The sequence below is a fragment of the Tauraco erythrolophus genome, chromosome 5 (genome assembly GCF_009769465.1).
Source record: "Tauraco erythrolophus isolate bTauEry1 chromosome 5, bTauEry1.pri, whole genome shotgun sequence".
In the NCBI taxonomy this organism is placed as follows: domain Eukaryota; kingdom Metazoa; phylum Chordata; class Aves; order Musophagiformes; family Musophagidae; genus Tauraco; species Tauraco erythrolophus.
In genome coordinates, this window is record NC_141469.1 from 31739971 (window position 1) to 31759959 (window position 19989).

Genomic DNA, 19989 nt, shown 5'->3' on the forward strand with positions numbered 1-19989 from the left:
CAGTTCTCTGATTTAAGCATTTCTCAATATCCTTTGAGTTCCATAACAATTCTTTTAAAGAATCACAATTCATAGTATGAGAAAAAATGGAGGAAATTGTTTTTTTAAATGCCGGCTGTAAATCAAACTCAGCTCCTTAAGCACAGACCAGTCACTGTAAAAACTCACAGTGTAAAAACAATAAATATAAGAGAATACGAAAGGAAAGAGACAAGTCTGTAGTCTGTAATATATATATAACTTAATTTTGTAAACTCATTTTCCTGAACCATAACTTCTGTCTTAGCTTTCACTGGAACTCAACTATCACTTTCTATTCCATATTTCAGAGTGCTGTCCAGTAGCAGAAATATTGTTCTATGAGCCAAGGGAAAACAACCATTTATTTGGGTGTCTGTACAATCTAACTACAGTCACCCAACCACTCTTTGCATCTCAGTCTCAGTATAGTGTTACTATAGAGATCCAGAAATGTCACTGTGCGCAAGTGGGGCGTGAGCAAAAGCTTACTTCACTTGTCTCCATAGTAACATTCCCATCTTCACCTCCAAGGGTTGTCCTTCAAGGAGCACAGTCAAAGGAACTCCGTGTTGGTATTGACTTCTGAATTCTGCCGAGCTATCTGTCTGAGATGAGGTAATTAAGCATCTATGAAGCACAATACAAAGACGGCTGATGGTTGATGCTTGAGGAGGAGACATGTTTATTCACCAAAGAAGCATGAAAAGAATGTGAAGAAGACTTCTACTATAGTCTCAGTCAGTCAATTTGTACAAAGTAAATTGATTAAGCATTTGAGAGCAGAGATAGTTGGCAGAAAAACTAATGCACGTGGTCTTGTCTTTTATCTGGTTACAACACTGCACTGACACCAAGGCTGTGTATGATGGTGGAAGAGCCTTTTAGAAGTTTGTGGAACTGTACCTAGTTCCACCTTACCTGGGACATGGGAAGGGAAGAATGTAATTCCTGATAGATTATTACATTTTATTTTTTTTTGAACAAAAGTAAGTACTCAATATGCTGTTGTTTGGGATGTTCTCTGAGGGTCAAAACTCAACAGGAAGCATGAGATGAGACAGTAGCACTCTTCAGCCCTGTTCATGCATTAGCTTCACCTTAGTCTCATTAAAAGCAGAAGTCTCCATTCTAGGTGGTCATTTTCAACAGTGCTAGCAGAGTTCGAATCAAACTTTGTTATCAAAAAACGATTTCAACAGAATTCTTGTTAAGACATTGTTAGTGTGGATTCCAGTGAAAAAGCTTATGATGCAGTGTGGCTATGCAATGCATTTGTTCTGATGGTGTTTGTCAGAAAAATACTTCATCCCATATTATCACTGCCAGTGACAGATGCGTGTTGACAATGGTGCTGGCTACATGCAGTTGTAGCTTCCCCAGTTTCTAATATACCTAGTCAGAGGCTGACAAGCTGGTTTGTATTCATTTAAGTAATATGTAAAATCTATAGTAATATAAGATCTAGGACTTACTGTTCATATTCTCCCACAGAAAGGTTTATTATTTAAATAAACCTGTGTGCGTGAACCAGAGGGAAATCTTAAAGTGTGCTTTGGAGTGGCTATATTTTTGGCCTTTCAGAATAATTCCTTAATAATCCTATGGTAGAAATGGTTGGGGTTTCAGAAACATATTTGCTTATGTTAGTGAGTGATGTAGTCTAATATGCTGAATTTGCTTGGTTTGCAGAGGGTATTCCCTTCCTAGGGTACCTCATACCTAGCAGAAAAAGCATCAAATGTGCTTACTCCAGTGTCATGGGGCTTTTCAAATGCAGATCTGCAATGAGTGAGAAGGCACACCTCTTTTTTCTCACTGCAAGCTCATTGTCTAAAACTCCAAAAGACTTGCCCTGATGGTGCTCTTTAACTGTCCTTATCCTTATGGTACACTCCTTATGCTATTGAGTTGTCTCTTTTTTCAATACCCGGTTGTCACGATTTAGCCCAGCTGGCAGCTAAGCCACCAGTTGCTCACTCCTCCTCCTCAGTGAGGTGGAGAGGAGAAAAACCATAACAAAAGGCCTGAGGTTCGAGATAAGAACAGAGAGGGATCCCCCACCAACTATGGCCCCGGGCAAAACGGATTCAGCTTTGGGACAAAACAATTTAATTCATTAATGGTTCATTCAGAAAGGATAAGAAGAAAAGAAGATCTTAAAAACAACTTCCACCCACCCCTCCCTTCTTTCCAGCTCTATCTCCTCCCCTAGCAGCTCAGGGTGATGTGGAATGGGGCGGTTGCAGGTCAGTTCGTCACACGTTGTTTTCTGCCACTCCTTCTTAAAGGAAGAGGACTCCTTACACTCATTTCCTCTGCTCCAGTGGATCCCCTCCTCAAGAGAAAAATAGTCCACAGACTTCTCCAACTTGAGTCCTTCCTGCAGGATGCAATGCTTACCCATCAGATTGCTCCAGCATGGGCTTCTTCCCCACAGAGTCATGACTTCTTAGGAAGCAGCCACCCGCTCTGGTGTGGGATTCTCCGCAGACTTCAGATGCATCTCCTCCTCGTTGTCAGCTTCCAGTAGCTCAGAGAGACCATTCTTTATGATCTCCTTCAGGAACAGGCATCTCTGTGCCAGTGTGGTCTTCTCCATGGACTGCAGGTCGGTCTCTGCTCCACCATTAACCTCCAAGGGCTGCAGGGGGGCACCTGCTGTCTCACCACGGGCTGCAGGGGAATCTCAGTTCTGGTACACCTCCTCGCGCTCTGTCTTCACTGACCTTATGTCTGTGTGGCTGTTTCTCTCAGGTCTCAGTCCTCTCTCCCCTGCAGCCGTATCAGGCCCCATTGGCCGACGGATCTTGGCAGTCCCGGCTGGATGAACTCCACCCAGTGGATGCCCCGGGAACAGGGCCCTTCAGAGCTCTCCAAACCGTGCTGCTGCAGCCATCTCCAGTTGGATGGCAGTGACCCAGTGTGGGCAGCTGCCCGGGAGCCGGGGGCAGCCCCCCACCATTTCCCTCTTTTCCTACACTTTTTCCCACTGTAGATCCAGACCAGTTCAGGCCCCTTTGTCCCCTTCTTAAATAGGACATTCACAGAGGCACTTATTGACTCGTTCCTGGCCTGAGGGGACGGGGGTCCGACCTGGTAAGAGGCTGGTCCAACCAGTTTTGGAGCCAGGAAGCTTCTCGCAGCTTCTTACAGGGGCCATCTCTGCAGCCCCTCCCCTGCCACCAAAACCACACCGCATAAACCCAGCACACCATTCTGTGGGGGTTGGCTTAGGGGATGTGTCATGAAGGACAAAACTCCAGAAAATGATGTTTCTCTTACACAGGGAACACAGCTACAATGGGATTATGTATTCTGATATTATTGCAACCGTCTCAGCACTGTACTGCAGCGATGATGTTAATTGACCTTATGCAAGCTCCACTGGTGGATGAGGGCAACCAACCATGGGCTCCTGAACAGCAAAAACAATGTCAGGAATGGAGGCAGACAGTGGGAGAGGGTCACTGCTGTCTAGGAGGCCCTGACCAGAGGGTGCAGAATAACTGGTGAGAGATCCCAGCTGTTACAATCAGGAGTCAGACATTATGGGATTTCAGATATTCCCTAGCACTGCTGGGCTCTTCTTTGCCTGATTCTCATGGGTATTGGCTTCCACCACCTGGCATCCAAGTTTTGGTCTGTCTTTGCCTCTTTTACTTGTTCTCCCTGGAAACGCCCTCCTCACCAGCCCTCCCTTCCTTTCCCCTAAGCTAATTCCCTCCTTAAACCCCTTTGCATTTCCTCTTTCTGCCTCCTTCTCCAAAAAGTCCTGAACAGTTGAATTATTGTAGTATTCCTTGACTCTGCTTGTGGATGGCTCCTCTCTCATTTCCCATCTGAATGATTTCAAATGAAAATTCTCTGGGGCAGTGACCGCCTTCAATTTGCGTTCATAAAGCACTCTGGGGACCTCTTCTTGGCTAGCATTAAAGACAACAATGATAAATTTGAATGCTAATGATATAAGCGAAGGAACAGGTTTGCTTTACTGCTGAAAGGCAAATCACAGACAGTTCACTCTTTTGCTGCTGGTATTGCAACCACAATCACATTTTCTCTTGCAAAACACAGAAATAAAACAAAGATCAAAAGAACATCCTGAGTCTGGACTCCTTTTTATGTCAGGAAAGCTAAACCCTTTAGGGGAAGGTTATGCCAGGGAACATTGGCCTAGCAAAGAGTAATAATAGAGTAAGAGAATAATGATGTTAATGTACTAAGCAGATTTGTGAAGGAATTGAACAGTAAGTGCTGATTTTTGTTCAGATATGTGTGTCTCTCTCTTGCTCTCTCAATTTAAACAGAGCTGTGCTTTAGCATCTGAGGGCAGATTTGGGAAACTCAATTATACAGAAATCAAACTATTATGCAGCTTTTTTTCACCAGTTTCATACTGTGTTTCTTGTTACTAAGATGAGATAACTTGACAATGCAGCACAGAAATTAGTACTGGTTTAGAGTATTATTGAGTATAATGTTGGGGAAACGTACAGACGTTATAAGTCTTTAATAATACCAAACAGATCTGTTAAAAGCTTAAAAGCTAAACCCATTTCTTCTGAACTAAAAGGTAAGAATAAACGTCTTCCAATCATGGTCTTCGTTTGATGTATTTGGAAGCCAAGATAAACTCTTCAGTAGTCCATCATGTTCCCTATGGCTTAGCATATGTGGACAGTTTGCTGGACACTTCTAACTTAATGTAAGCTATTTACTGTCACATTATCATACAATGATCATAAAGGACAGGGTTATGAAAAGAAAGTAAGCTAAAAGTTTGTTTTGAACATAATTTTTTCTTCAGCATTGGTTAAAAACCCAGCTTACTTATTTTAAAGGAAAGAGATGAAATCTTGATTGTCACCCCATAGAACTGCAACAATTAGAACTATATCCCAGCTCCTCAAATAGCATTGCTGTCACGTCAGTTTTGGAAGAATAAGATAAATTCTTCTATACCGTACAGACATTCAGAAAACTTGGGGTCTGATTTTTTTAATTCTGAGTGCTTTGAAGTATGTACTTTCATTGAATATTATATTTCCTATTTTTCTTCTTTTATTTTTCCTCTGTGCTTATTTCATCAGCGAATTTTCCAATATTTTAGTAGTCTATGCAGACAATGATAATTGTCATTGAAAACAAGTCAGAAACATTCTATGCTACAAACATAGAAGAAAATGTTCTATGCTACAAACCAGGACTTTTTTACAAGCAGCTGTTGAACAATAGCACTTCTACTTTGTGTGGTGAGTTGAGAGCTAGATTACATTTCTTTCAGGTTTTTTTTTTTTAAAAAAAAAAGGTAGTTTTGTTGCTTTCACTGTTGTGAAATATTGTAGGAGGGAAATTAACTTCCCACCACACCTCCTTTTCTTATTTTCTTAAACTTTCTAGGCCTGATTCACCGGTGTATGACTTCAGTTTTAAGCTATGTCACAACGGGTATGCACAGGAAGAAGTGCAGCTGGAGTAGCACCATGGAGAATCAGATCTATTATCTTGGCAAGTGACTAATCTCGCGTTCCATGGCACAGCTTTTAAAACAACATCATACTTTTTATTCAGAAAGCAACTTTCTGCTTCAACAGAAATGTTATTTACCTGCCCCTATACACTGTCTGCCTTTTCTGAGACAGCCATACCAAGGTTTATTTGAAAAAAACATGTCTCAGAACTGGATAAATACCAACAAGCTTACCCCGAGTAAAAATCAGCCATTTTACAGAGTAAATGGGAGTGGAACGGATATTGAAAATAGTTGGTGATCTGCGAGTAGGACTAAATAGGGACTGCCCAAAACATTATAAAGAAGAGCTATTTGCAGCGTTTCCAGATGGAATGAGACAACAGCAACCTTGTGAAATTCAGTAGAGGGAGATGAAAAGATCTGCCCCTGGGAAGGAGGACATCACTGGTGAGGAGCAGCTCTGCTGTAAAGACCGTGGGGGTCTTGGTGAGCAGCAAGCTGAGCATGAGACAGCCCTGGCAGCAAAGGTGCCAACAGCACCTGGGTTGTATGAATAGGAGCGGAGCCAGTAGATTGAGGGAAGAGATCATCCACCTCTACTCAGCGCTTGTCAGACCACATTGCATCCAGCATTGGCAGCCCAGAACAAGACATCCATAAACTGCAGCGAGTTCAGTGGAGGACCACAAAGATGGTAATGGGGCCGAAGCAGCTGCCCTATGAGAAGAGGCTGAGGGATCTGGGCTTCCAGAAGAGAGAGCCTCTGGGGACCTAACAGCAGCCTTCCCATACCTATAAGGAAGAGAAGACAGAGGCAGGCTCTTCACAGTTGTGGATTGTGGGAGGATAAGAGACAATGGCATTAGGGTAAAACAACAGAGGTTCAGACTGTGTATAAGGAAAATCTTTTTTTCCTGTGAGGACAGTGAAGCAGTGGGACAGGCTGTCAGGGAGGTTGTGTAGTCTCCATCTTCAGAGATTTTCAAGCTCCAACTGAACAAAGCCCTGAGCAGCCTGGGCTGACCTCAGAGTTAATACAACTTTGAGCAGGAGGTTGGAATAGAAACCTCCTGAGGTCTCTCCTAACCTAAAGGGCGTGTCATTTGATCCTACTGAAGCCACAGTGGTCAAGCGTAAAGAGGTGCCATGCCAATAGCTTGTAGAAGTGTTGAGATACCAGTTCTGGTGTGAGAGCAAAATAATGCTCCTGTTTGAACACAAGATGCTTTTTTATTTTTTTCCGCCTAATATTATGCTGTTCAGTGATTGCTTGCGACTATAATGATATTTAGGGTACACGGCAATTCGCAGAACTGAAATCTGAAATATTTGAGTAGCATCAGCACTTGACAGAAGGAAAGCATGGGTCAGTATTCTATTTCTGATTCATCACCCTATTGAGCTATTGCCATTTTATAGTGTTTCAGGAAAGAGTGCGAAAACTGCTAAATTCTGGTTTATAAGTATATGCATTAGTCTATGAATTTTCTTTATCCAGATGGATTTTTCACTTGCTTGCACACTTACAAATGGTGGAAACAAAAAACAGTGTTCCAAATGTACTGACAGAGGTAGTTCAAATTATACTGGTAAGAGATACCTGCCTTCCTCACTACAGAACAAGTAACCTAACTTGTAGGACAAGAATCAATGTCATAGCTGGCTTTCTTTTTCTGTTTGTATGACTAAATAGTTCTAATATCTAACAGGGCAAACAGCTGTAAAACCAACTAGATTCCTATTATTTATTTATTTATTTTTCCTGACCTTTCCTGAATGAGTCCTTGTCTCTTCTCGTTGTAGGTTAAATAGAGGCTCAGAAGAAGGGGAGAGCACATTGCTGCATTCACTGAGGTGGTTTGGCTGCAGCCCTGGGACTTGCTGAAGCCCTTCCCATGCTGCCTGCGTTAGCCTTCAGCTTTGTGCAAACTGTATGGTCACAGAGATTAGGGGACAACTGATGTCGCTGCTACTACCTTTTAGAAAGAGCCAGCATTGCTCCCCGGGAACTCATTGCTCAGGTGAGAGATAGGAAACACTGGGCTGTAATTCTTTATAATTCCTGCTGATTACTACCAGTTCTCTGGACAGTCAGTTGTTTGGGAACCATGGTTGTTTTAGGGAAACTGTTACTATTGCTCCTAGTCTTCAGATATATCCTGGCTGTTCTTTCTATTGATTTTACAGGGAACTTAAGCTCTTATTTTAGAAGAGATATATTAATTCCTTCCTCTTATTTCTTCCCAACCTCCCCCTCCAAGGCTAGTTTAGTGCTTTAGGAAACTCTAGATCTCACCAATACTGCTTTTATTCAGAAAACTCTTTTTTTTATGGCATTCTGGAGTCTCATTTAGATCACTTTACTGATAGGATTTTCTAACTGTTACCTCTAAGTGTTATTGAAACAGAATGAGGGGTTGTCAGCATTAATATTGCATCCTTAAGCCTTTGCTGACCAGCCACTCAAGAGAGTGTCAGAAATTGGTGCTTTAGCAGAGACACTTTATCAAAAGGTCAATCAAAATCATAGTGGAATCTTGAATATCTTTTCAAGTGGACTCATAAGATAGGAGCTTTCCTGGACAAAGGGACATTAAAGAGATATTTAGCAACAAAGAGTCCTTGATGAGGATGTCTTCTATTTGAATAGACAAACATTTAGCTTGACTTGAGAAATGTTAGAGACTGTTGAGCATCCCAAGTCAAACAGCTGTCTCTGTGCCTTTTAGTATGTGAAATATAAAGGCATAAAGAAAAGAAAAAGCTGGCTTCAAAAATTACCAGAGTAGATTTACATATAGAGCATTGCGCTTTTAGAGAGTTCACAAACATCAAAACTGAGAAGGGCAAGTTCAGACTGCAAGATTGTATTCTAGAAGCAGCAATTCTGAACAGACCTTTAAGGTTAATGGTAGATAACCTCAATGTGTTCTTCCAGTGAGATTCTGGGGAATGGAAGTTAAAAAAAAATGTTAGGAGAAACAAGAAAATGAGATTTCCTTGCTTTTTACAGAATAGTTCCTTCAGGTCTTGAGCTGAGAAGTGGAAATAGTGTTGTAATATTGTTCAATGAGAATTATCAGACTGAGATAAAGTCTGGAGAATACTCTGAGACGGCTGGAGAGGGGAGTTTTCAAAAGAAAAACAAGCTAAAGCAAGTCACATGAAAAGCAAGTTAAGATATCCTCAACTCAAGAGATACTACACAACTGTAATCTAGCAGGATTCAGTATCCTAATCATACATGTGAGGATTACAGTTTACAGTTGATAAAGCAAATATTTAAAAACCTTCCTGTAAATCTGATTTCACTCCCATAGTCAAATATTAAAGCTATAAAAATGCAAAGTGCAATATTTTTCTCTTTATGCTCAATTAACCAATGAAACACTGGCTGACAGTGGTAGTAAACTCGTCATTAGCTAAATCTTTTGCTCAGGATTGAATTCCTTTCCAAAAATACATTCTAGGCATGTTAGCTATTTATAAAGCTGTGTTTGCTGTAGAAACTGCCAGTGTAATTCCATGACCTGTTTCACGTAGGAGATAGTTGAATGATCATTTTTGACTCCTTGATTTTAAATTAGAAAAAAAAAAATCTATAAAATTTAGGATTTAAGCTCTACACTTTAAAAGGAGTTATCCTATTTCAACGATTTAGAAAAGATTTCAAATTCTTGTTTTGCTCATGCATTTAAATGAATTTAGTTCTCAGAAATAACTGTAACTGAAGAAATCTGTTATTACATGCTTATTTTTCTTTGCAAATGTGCCACGGATTTCCTATCATTTCTGGAGCAGCAGCAGGACCGAGGTGCTGTAATTACTCTTTGCTCAGGAATTCATACTGTCAGGAACACACTGCCAACTGGGATTGCAGACAGGATTGGCTCCATGCCGCCTACCACGTGGAGCAACATATATTATATTATTTACCTGTAATTTAAAATTAGTATTTATAATCTAACCGTTGAAGTGGGAAGGAAACTACAGGTTCTTGTTTATTTCTAGTAATAAAAATGCAACTGAGTTATTTTTTAAAACAGCAGCAACCTATAAAAATTAAAATTAGAAAGTCAAATGAAGCTTATTTCCCATTCCACAAAGTTTATCAAAGGCTTATAGCTGTAATCAGTGGCTGAAACAGCAAGGCTGGTAAAAGCTGATTTGCCATCCGAGCACTTCAAATAAGTACCTTGGCACTTTCTGTGGAGAAGTGGATCAGAACAGAGATTTACCGTAACTTCTAAATTTTCATTTGAGTACTTCTTCATTCCCTTTTGACCATTAGGGTAGGAATGAGTATACTTTAAAGGGCTATTTTCTACAGCATTTGTCTGTGAAATAGATGATTTAGCACTAACAAGAATAGCAGAAGCTGGCCTGTAATGTGTTAAAAACAGATGTTAGGTAAGACTCTGAGCTAATTTTCTTTGACGCAGTTGTCACTGATTTCAGTGAAATTATTCCCACCTTGTGGTTCTGGCCAGAATCTTTCTCTTTATTCCTGACAGTGGATGCATTTTAGCCTGAAGTTTGCAACATAACTCTAATTGAATGTCTGCCTCAGCTGATAAACTTTGGACTTCAACAGAGACAACAAAAGCAGAGTTTTCCAGTGGAAATCCATTGTGGATTTCACATCTGACGGATGTAAAAGGATGTTCACTCTAATTGCATTACTATGAAAGGGTTTTAACCTTTTCCTCTAAAAGTATTTTAGTACAACATTGGTCAATGCAAAGACAGTGAAGGAAGTTTCAGGAGTGTCATTAATTGATCCAACAGTAACTAGGAAAAAAGCAATCATCAATATGGTATAAGAAGAGTGAGGAAAACTTCCAACAATTTCTGAGTATATATCATAATATATTGATCAGTTTCACTAAAGGAAAATCCAGTAATATACTACTAGAAACATAAAACATTTTTAGTAGTGATGATGAATACTCACTGGGGCAATTTACTGGGTACGTATTGGATTTTCTACCCCTCACAGCCTTTAATCAAACTAGATACCTCTCCTTAAGAGTTTGGGGCTTGATAACGATGCTTGTGATTGTGATTCTGTGGCCTATATGACAAAGGAGATTAGAGAGGATTATTGTGCTCATCTCAACTGTTCCTAAAATATCTTCAGCTCCTCCACATCTAAGTTACCTTCAGCATTATAAAATTTAAAAAATGGTATATTTCGTGGAGCTATGGCAACATGGAGCTATTTTGCAAACTTATTTAAGAGAGAAATGTAATGTTCTTTGCAGAAAGCTCAGGGAAATATTGGAGATGGAAGAATATTTTCCATTCAGATCCTCAGCTCTTTTTAGAAAGTTATATAGTGATGAAGTGGTAGAATATGAGTGAGAGAGGAAAAGAAAGCTCACAGGATCATATCAAATACTTGTCATTCAAAAGATAAAAGAAAATACAATGAAAACTAGAAAACCCAAATTGAGAGACTCAGATTAGAATTGCAAACAGATTATTTTTTCCAAATGCCCACTCATGGCATCAGCTAAGGAAACCCAAATGAAAATTTTAAGCATACTGCACAGCCTCTGTCAGATGCCATGCGGACCCATGGAGTCAAGGAACTCCAGGACCATAGTGCTCTAGGAATCAGCTAGACTGAGCAATAATTTATTTTTCAAAACAAATGTGAATATTTGTTAGGTCTACTTAATGATATCGCATGAAAGAGCATAAGGAAGCCTTTGTGCAGAAGGATGCACTCAGATGTGGCTGTGATAGGCATGGAGGGTCAGACTGGTTGGGCTGCATCTAGACTGCAGGAAAGGAGTGCTCTAGGACACTCTTAACAATCTCATTTCTCCAGTCATCTCAGCTGGGATCCCTTTCAGCTCTCTGTCCTGGAGCTATCCCAGCTTCTGTGCCAGGATGGTCAGTGCTGGTTGGGACAACGTTGTGTGCAAGTCTCATCTCAGTGCTGGGATCTTTCAGAATGCTGAGATAAGAAACAGAGGTACTGACATTTAATAAACAACAATCTAGTAAGTTCAACAGGAGATGTGTATCCCAAGCACCTTTAAGGATTTGTGTTCTTTTAATTTGTAAACCAAATAGATGCCTGGAGATGTGAGGAGTAGAGGGAGCACAAGTGACAGAATAATTTACTCCCAGAGTTTGTATCACTGGCCAGACTTTCACCTCCTACCTTCATGGGGAGTCTGTACTCCTTTCTGAAGCAAAGACTTTTGTGATTCTGTTTCTTCCAGGTTCTGCTAAGAATTCCTCCAGTGCTTACTCCGCTGACAAGGAAAAGCTCACGTAACCACAGTGTGGCTATTCTTTCCTGGAAAATGCAAATACCTATGCCACAGACTGATATTTCTCTGCATTCCAACAGCTCCCGTTTCTGTTGCTGCATCATGTTTCAAGCAACTGAGCATCACCATAAATAGGGCACATACAGACAACAGGGGAAAGATAGAAACATCCAGTACCAGCATGAGAGTATTTCTTTGTAAAGACCCTTCTCCTTTGACTTTTCAATTCTGGGAATTATAATTTCTAATTCTACCATGCAGTGAAGTCATGGACCTTAGAGACATACTGTTTTCTTGGACCGTTATTGTCTCTCTCTCACTAGGTCTTCAACGCTCTGCAGGTAATGAATGGCCTGCTTGTCTTTTATTCTCAAGAGAAAACCAGCTTATCACCTCTCCTTTTACTCAATAGGTACGAATAACCTTTTCTTTCATGTGGTCAGATTGATTAACACTGCTAATTAAATTCAGAGCAGTTGTTCTCAGTTTGCATTTAGCTTTGAACTTTCCAACCGTTTTTGGATGCAAAAAAGAATTTGTGCTCTAAAACCTGTGATTTTTTTTTTTCCAACTACACTAGCTGATCTAATGAAAGATATGACCTCTCTGTATAAAGCTTGCATTTTAAATTGGATGTGCTGTAAATTCACATTATTGAGGTTAATGTGCATCTGGAATCCCCAGTTTTTGCAAGGGAGATTGGGTCATCAGGCCTCAAATTGGAGACCTCATATATGTTTTATAAGTAGATAAATTGTCATTTTTCTGCACTGAAATGACATCAATTTCTAGAATGACAGCTAGTACATGAGAACATACCACAGTTTGTAGCTAGGTAGCTCCTAGGTTTCCAACACTGAAATGGACACCCTCAAAGAGATCTGAAGTTGCCAACATATTTTATGCTGCTATTGCTGACAATCCTACAACAATTAGTACTACTGCTAAAACGAGCTTTTGAGAACTGCAGAAAACTGACGACAAGGATACATGTGTTTGTTTTTTATACAGAATAATTTTGTGGTCTGAAGTGTCTTTGTGGAAAACAGTAAGATTAAATCTTAGGCTTATAAATCACATACTTGAAAAACGTTCTGTGTATTTTCTCTGAGTGCATAACATCTTACAGCTTCAATAGAAAGTCACTGAAATCACTGGGAACATTTATGTCATAAAGACTGCTTGTGGGAGTAGATATATGGCAATTTAGACACAGTAGATAGGCAACAATTTGCCTATATTTCTCTGATTTTTTATTTTCCATTTGAAAAGAAGTGTTCAAAATTCAAGCACAGACCTTCTGTTTTTCTGGTGACATTTTGTTCTGTACTGACAAGCCATCGCACTCCATCATTCTCCCTTATTGGTATGGTAGAGAACAGCAACTAAGGCAAAGTCATTCTTGAAACAACCAGGAATATTTCTGGCATTTCAAAATGAAAGAACTTTCATTTTAAAGTGAAAATACAATTACCACAAATTAAGTTTATAAGTCTTAGTCTTTGGGCAGGGTTTGTGAGAGCTGCCAATACGTTAATACAGGAGTATATGACTGGAGTACCGATGTGACGTTGAGGGGAAGGAATACAATTCCATCTTCAATCTCTATGCACAATTTTGAATTAAAAAAAAAAAAATCTTTTTACGCAAGCATAAGCTGCAGACTTAAAAGTTTTTTTAATGAATTAACTGCCACTGAGTGCAAATATTCACACAGTCTTTATATGATAGAGTAGAGGTACCAACTCTGTTCAACAAATTATTACTTTTGTCTAGTAGCTTCCAGACTCCATGTAGATTCATCTGAACTGTATATTTTTCACAGTCTAAATTTTTACACCAACCGACATTTTAAGAATGATTTTCTAATTAAGGTCACCTTCCTTCCAGCTGCTCTTAGACACGCGTGCTATTCTGACCTTTGGAGCTTGCAGACCTCTGGTTTTGCATTTAGTTGTAAGCTGGTGGCTGTAGGATGTTCTTTGCGAGTTATGATGCACAAACTAATGTTCCAGGGAGCTCTTGCTGAAAAGGTTGATTCTTAACAGATATTACCTGCTTGGACAGTCTGAGGTGCAAAGAAAACCCAGACCTCTCTATATTGTCAGCGTTACCTCGTCATGAGCACATAAACTATAATAAACAGTGAAGTGACAACCTTTCTCTAATACTAATGTACTAATGACTTTTTAGTATTTAAAACGGCTTTGCAGTAATTCTCACATTTCATTTGGTGTATGATATAGATGAATCATTTTATTGCATGATTAATTGCTGTTTCTTTGAATATTATCATGTGCTTCTCTTCAGGCAGATTTCTAGTACGCTCAGTAGCTTTTTCTAGTGCAAGGGTTGAAGACTGACATTAGCTGGGTTCCTGCCATCATGACCCTTTCTAAATCAAGAGTATGTAGTAGCTAGAAACACAGAAAATTAGCAATCTCTATTTTATATCTTCTGTGAATAACATCTGCCTTATTACAGGGAGCACAATCTCCCTCTGCTGCCCTGACACACCGTGCTCCTTTGTTTCCCCAGTTGATTTCATGGTGGGTTGAATCAGTGCCATTCTCTGGATTGTATTATGATGTTTATTAGCAAGGAAACAAATTATTTGGGTTCAACCACTTCTCAGCTTAAGCTTACTTCTCCACTTAAACTACACTCACTGATGACAATGAGATTTAAAGTAAAACAATCATGTTCTTCCCGCCTGAAGCATTTGGTTTTAGTCTAAATAATTCATTGAAACATAGATTCTATTTCACAGTTGCTGCCATCAGTCTTTTTTAGTTTTTAAATAACAAATGGCATTTTTGAGAAATGGTTTACATAACGGAAAGTCAGTCCCATTCTTTTTCAGCCAAGCAGCATGAATTATGTATAGACAAATGGAGAACGCATACATCTTAAAAAGAGTTAAGACTTCCCACAGTAACGATCCTCCTCAACAGAAGATGAGCACCTCCGTCTTCCCACCTGCATCTGCAAGGGTGCAGACCTTCCTCTCTTTGCTTTTTTCTTTTCTCCTGGCATGGGTGCAGCCAAACTTGCAATGTCTCTGAGGAAGACAAAGCAATCGTTTCTCTCACCTGGAAAAAAAAGGCAGGGGCTGAGGGTGGGGAGGCAGGAGTCCTGCTGAGAGCCATTGCGAACAGCTCAGTAGGTTTGTGTAATAAGCACAAGCATTCTGCATAGCAGAAATGCACATGTAAGAGAAGACATACCATTTGCTAATGGTGTAATGAGCATAATTAACCCTGTAACACATTAATATATGATTTGAAATGTTTGCTGACTAGATAACAACAATGTTTTGGCATTGAGTGTCCTTGAAGGGTGATTATATTTTTTAAGATACTTAGGAAAATTGATGTTTGACAACTCTGTGACAGCTGATACCATAACAGTGGAGTGATGTAAACGCAGAATTAAGAAGCACTCAATATTTTGAAAAAGATCTAATTTACAATTATCACTTACACGAGCACATGTACATTGGGTGGGTTAAAGATAACCACGTGTAATTGCAGGAGATGGTTCCACAGGATAAGATCTCTGCTATGTCATGTGTTTTATTCTGGACAAGCCAGAGAGACTGAGTGTATTTTGTTAAAAAGCTTACTTGACAAAAAGCATTTCATACGCATCAGATTGTTTCTACTGTGAATATAGACAGCATTCCATTTCATAATTTCCATGTGGCTGGTCTATAGGATAAATGCCCAGGTAAAAGACGGCTCTTCATCCAGATTTTCTTTAATTACCAATCATGAGTAGTTAATAGTTAAGTTGCCTGGTGAGCATGATTTTCAGAATATGCTGAGTTAATTTGTTATCTCAGATGGGACAATCAAAACTTGAGACTGCCAGAATCACTTGCTCCCAGTCACTGGAAAGTCTGAACTCTGTACACAAGCGTATGGGTCCATCTGCACAAACTGAAGCTGGCAAATCAATTTCCATGAATGCCAGTAAGCAGTTACCATGCTGAAGGAAACGCACGTTTTGTCTTGAAGAATTACAAGACAACAGGCCAATCTCTGCAAAACAGTATTGGTACAGATGAAAATTACCATTAACCAGAAATAACAGTAAATTAAAGAGAAACTTATCCAAATAAATTGGAATGGACTTGACTGTACCTGCGTGTTTTTTCCTGAAGTTATAATACCAAAAAAATATTGAACTTCCAGTTTCCATAGCAATGTGTCGGTGGTGCTCATAGAAAGCAAAAAGACCATCATTTTCTCTCAGTAAAACAAATTCCCAGGGAAAAAAGAACAGATGGAAGTAAACAGAAACATCCTGAAACTATTCTTATTATTTAGGGATGGGAGTTCTTCACAAGTTTTAGGGGGCTAGTTTGAATAAACACCTAAATATCTGAAGTCTCATTTGTGTCTTATTCAAACTGCTGCAGCTCTCAGATGTTAGTACCAACATAGGTTTCCATCTTCCCATATATTCTTCTTAACAGTATCCCAGTCAGCACTAGTTTGCTCCCCAGCTCAGACTACCCCTCTGATACAGGTTACAGGAAATGTCTGATCCCCTTTGCTCAGAGCTTTGGAGGCCAATTCTGAAATACTTTTGAGCTCTCCCATAAAAAAGAAGGATTGAGAAGGCAGATCAAGTCCAACAGAATGTCTCTGAGAGGTCTGGGGAGCAGGGACAGCAGGGAAGGCTGAGGAGGGCAGTCAGGAAATGTGGCACCTCATTGATAAGCGGCTATAAGGAGAAGGAGCCAGGTTCTTCTCAGAGGTGCACGATGGCCCTATGTTGCAACAAGGAAATTCTGATGGATATATAAGAGAAAAAACAAACCACCTTTGCGTATGCGCCCAGAGAGGCTGTGGAACTCCTGTCCTTGAGGGTTTTCAAGAGTTAGGGTGGCCGGGTCCTCGGTCTGACTTTGAAGTGAGCTCTGCTCTGTGCAGTATGTTGGACTGGATGAACTGTAGAGCTCCTTTCCAACCTAAGCTGCTCTATAATTCTATGATTTTGTTCCTGATATGCTTCAACAGATACCTTTCTCTTCCTCAGCTTTCTGCCACAAGGGTCAGTGGAAAGACCCAGCAATGGGAAAGCTGATTTAGGCATCCCTGCACGCCAGGGACAGGACAACATCTCCCATTAGAAGTGCTGTATGGCGTTTTCTTCTTCCCACCTGGCTCCATGCAGTCCTTGCAACCGGGCAGGTTCTCCAGGTACCTTTTCTTCTCCTTGTTTATAATCCTATCACCTCTTATGGACAAAAGACAGTGCCAGCCAGATGACACCTGCAGAAGTTAAGGTACCTAACAATATCTGACCACGTTGCTGATCCAGCAAAGACCCCAGCTGATGTTAGTTAGCTCTGAAGGTCTCATTGCAAATCCCAGTACAGCTTCCCTCCTCAGATGAGACTCCAGCTTCCTCAAGGAAGAGGCTTTTTCCTTGTATTGTCAGCACCTGGGAACGTGCAGGGGCTGTACAAATGAGTAACACTAATAAGGAGGAGTGAATGCGTTACAGAAGTGAAATGATTAATCTCACTGCAAATGTTGGATCATCTGACTGCTACAGACATCATGGCACTGAGCATAATGCACTTATATATATGGCTTTTGCCTACAGATAGGAAAGAAGTCATTTTGCGTTTCAAAGTGCGCGAAGAAGAGTGCTTGCTGTATTCTGAGCACAGCTAAAAGATCATCTTACAGGAGGTGGGAGAAAAAAGAAAACAGAGGGCTCCACATAAGGCATTTTTTGACTTTTTAATAGCATATTTATGGTACAGCTAGTTTAGTTGATAGGCATTGTAATGACCGTAATCTTTTTTTTTTCTGTAACCTATTACAAGTATGCTTATTCAAGACTTGAAATCTGGTGAGTATTTCAGCTCTATTATACATCAGTGATTTAAATAAAAAGAGAGCTGAAAACGAAAAGAAAATCCATATAATATCCCCATCGTCTTAAGCTAAAATTACGTACTATCCTTGGAAAATTGCAGGTTCAATATAACTGGAGCTTTATTGTTATTGAAGTATATATTCTGGCTTGGGAATGGCACAGGAATGACTGAGAGCCCTTCTTTACCCTGATGGCAGCAGGAGCAGTCCTTGCTCCAACTACGTACATGAGTGCTCCAGTTTAGAACAAAAGGTGTCAAGTGTCTTATAACTCTCTGACTACTCTTCAGAAGTGTATGTTTGTTAGAGGCGTAGGTGACTTGAAGAAGTGTGTCTGTATATAAATATTTGCCTGTATTTTTCAGCAATGCAAATTGCTCCAGGAGTTTCTGCCTCTGCCTGCTTTGCTTATAAACTCATAGATATCGTGGATCAGGGAATTTGGGTGTCACTGTACTACAAATACTACCAAATGATACTTTTCCATAAGAATCATGAAACTTTGGCTTATAAGTGTGGAACAAGATAAAATGTGGTGATGGTCTAGATTTGCTTCTCAGTATGGGATTTCTTCACAAGTGCAAGTGAAAGAGAAACTACGCAGAACTGGTTATAAACCTCAGAACATCTTTACACTTGAAGCTTGTTCCACTCTTGGAAAGAGAAGCTGGTCCCTAAGGCTTAAAAGTAAGGAAGATAACATTTAAGGAGATGCTTTGCAGGAGAGCCAGTTATGCTGAAGGAAGCTAAACCAGTCATGTCCATTTGGTGATGAAGTGCAGTGTTTTCATAGGGACAAAATATTTGTAGCAATTGCATGGAGGAAATTAAATATGCTCTCCAACACAAACTTGCTAAATCTAAACAAGCTGAAGTGTGACAGACAAATTAAACTATCAAGTGCAGAAGAACAGGTAGAGTTGCCTTGATAATATGAGCCTTCTGAAATTGGGTAATCCTTTATTTTTTAACTGGTCCTGTTGATTTCAATGGGATGGCTCCTGAAGTGAGTGCCCATCAGCAAGATCTCCGAATCTGGCCCTCTCCAAGAGAAATTTGGGAACTGTTCAAACTGATAAGGAAAACATTGTATTTACACACAATTGTCCTGTTTTCTCAGGACACTGAAAAATTTTAAAATAGGTGAGAGACAAGCAAGATCACTCCTTGAGGAACTGCAGTTGCAGTTCTCTCTGGATAAATATCACAGACTTAATGTGAATAGTAACAGGCATCAATAAGTGTCTGAGAATTAGTGCCAGTGTCTCAGGTTGGGTGTGTGATTATGAGTAGAAAATTGTGAGTGGAGGTAAAAGAAACCATGCGCATTACTGACACCTGAAAAAATTCCAGGATATTTCTGTTGCGTCAAGATCGAGCCATCGTGAGAAGCAGGGGAGACTGGAAGGGATGGTGAGGAAACCATCTTTCTGCACCTGGCTGAGGGTGAGGGCTCACACATGGGGTTTCCACTGCTGGGAGCAGAGCATCCCCCCTTCCAGGCTGTGAAATGATCCAGCAGCTGTACACCTCCAGCTGGGCTCTCTGCAGGTGAGGGACAGGAATTAGTTATAGGAAAATTACAAGCAGAAAAGAAAAAGATGAAGGTAAAATAAGAGGAGAAAACCACAAGAGGAGGAAGAATGTCAGAGAGAGAGAAGCAGGGAGAAAAAAAAAATCATTTAAATGGAGAGAACAGCTGAACTAACAGCAAAATTCTGTTTTCCTTCCCGGCCTACTTCATGTCTGAAAATGTGCTTTTCAAGCCGCTTTATTAACTCTTCTCCTGGAAGGCAGTGGAGCCTCCATCCATGCCCACCACCAAGGTTTCAGACCAGAACGTTCAATGGCAAAGAGCAGACATCTCAAGGGGATTCGTTTGTTTGGGTTTATTTCCACACAAGCTGAAATAGAGCTGACATTAACTGCAAAGAGTTAACACTTTCTAACACAGGTTGGTGTAGAAGTCAGAGCCCATGTTTAAGAAGCTCCTTGCTGAGCACAGGGCAACTGTGGCTGCATCCCCACTGTGTGCAGTGCAGTAAGCAGAGTGCCCCCTGTCCTGGCCCTTTTTTCACTTCCTTTAGCCTCACTGAAATAATTATGCCTTTTTTAAAAAATAAAAAAAAACCAACAAGATAGCAATAAAGTATATATTCTGATAATAAAATTGCAATCCAGAAAATAGTTGTATTTGTCTAATTCACAACATCGTGTTAAACAATGACAGTGATCATTAGGGGAAAAAAAAGTCTGCTTGCTGTTGAATTCAAAATAAAAATTTAGTTACTGATCTCTGCACCTGTGTCTC